We start from the raw sequence: 1,182 nt of genomic DNA, 5'->3' as shown, positions 1-1,182 counted from the left end.
AACAAGCAAGAAGGAGNTGGTGCCTCTTGAAGAAAAAATTTGTTGTGACCCTTGTGTGCCATTGAGATGGCAAGTACAAGAAATTATGCATGACATGTCATAGAAAATAAATATTACAAAACCCAATTTCATACGAAACTGTCCAAAAAAGTATTTATGGCCATAAACAAGAGAGAATCACTATGAGACAATTTTACCGATTCTTTCCTATTTCCAATTTTTCTAATACAATGTTTAGAATGAAGTTGTGCATTTCATAGTGTTTGTATTTTGTTTAACAATATCATTTGTTGACAATTAGCAGATTCAAAATTTAGTTCGTTGGAGTAATCGATTGTATGGATCCATTCTCAGTAGGTATACATATATGTAAGTATAATTATATTAAAAAGAAACACTAAGGTTCCTTTTATGGTAATCCGTTTGAACAACTACAAATACTGTTACTGGTGATACAACATGTGAAATCGGGTGTGGTATAGTGGTAGCATTCCAGACTGTCACTCTGGCGACCCGGGTTCAATTCCCGGCACTCGAGATTAATTTTTGACTCCATCTCCTATATTTGACATTTAATTTTATCATTATATGATAAATTATATGTAATCTAGCTAAGATTCAATTTTCAAAGTTTCATTTCTTAAAACCATAGAGAAAATAATCAATGATTGGGCACTTTCATTTTAAAAAATTTCTCAGGCATTTCGATTGAAATTTGTAACAAAAAAGTTTGTAAATAATAAATGTATCAACATACTCCAAAAGCACTCATTGATTGGGAAATAGAAAAAAAGACAACTGAGCTAGTGTACCCACTTCACAGCAATCGAATACCCTAACCCATAAGTTGCCTTTTGCTGATACCTTTGGTTGTTGGATTGCAGTGTGATTGCTATGGAATGATGAATGTTGATCTCTCTATGTATTCAATTAATTTAAAATCTATTAATAATTGTGGTTAAACTTTTTATAAGCTTTGAAGCATTAATTATTCACAAGTTTATTGAACTTTCAAATTGTTCTGAAAATCGACATCTAAAAAGTTGAATTTAAATAGACTACAGCACCACAGGTTCCCAAGTTGTCTCCAACCTCAGTACTGATGTGGCTCGACGATGCTTAACTTCTCAAATCGGACGGGATGAGGTGCATTCATCGTGATATGGCCGTAGCCATTCAGTT

At 32.9% G+C, this 1,182-nt stretch overlaps 1 protein-coding gene and 1 non-coding gene across 2 annotated transcripts in view; one reads left to right on the top strand and one right to left on the bottom strand.

Moving 5' to 3' along the window:
- NAEGRDRAFT_66049 (uncharacterized protein) overlaps nt 1-1,182 on the bottom strand; it is a gene marked incomplete at both ends in the record, with an annotated part of 17,599 nt that overhangs the window by 15,173 nt on the left and 1,244 nt on the right. The gene's annotated exons all lie outside the window — the stretch shown is intronic.
- On the top strand, nt 468-538 carry NAEGRDRAFT_t241. Its single transcript has one exon. It is a non-coding gene; the product is annotated as a tRNA-Asp (tRNA).

The sequence above is a fragment of the Naegleria gruberi genome (genome assembly GCF_000004985.1).
Source record: "Naegleria gruberi genomic scaffold NAEGRscaffold_16, whole genome shotgun sequence".
NCBI lineage: Eukaryota > Heterolobosea > Eutetramitea > Acrasida > Naegleriidae > Naegleria > Naegleria gruberi.
This window is presented reverse-complemented; position numbering and strand designations above follow the sequence as displayed.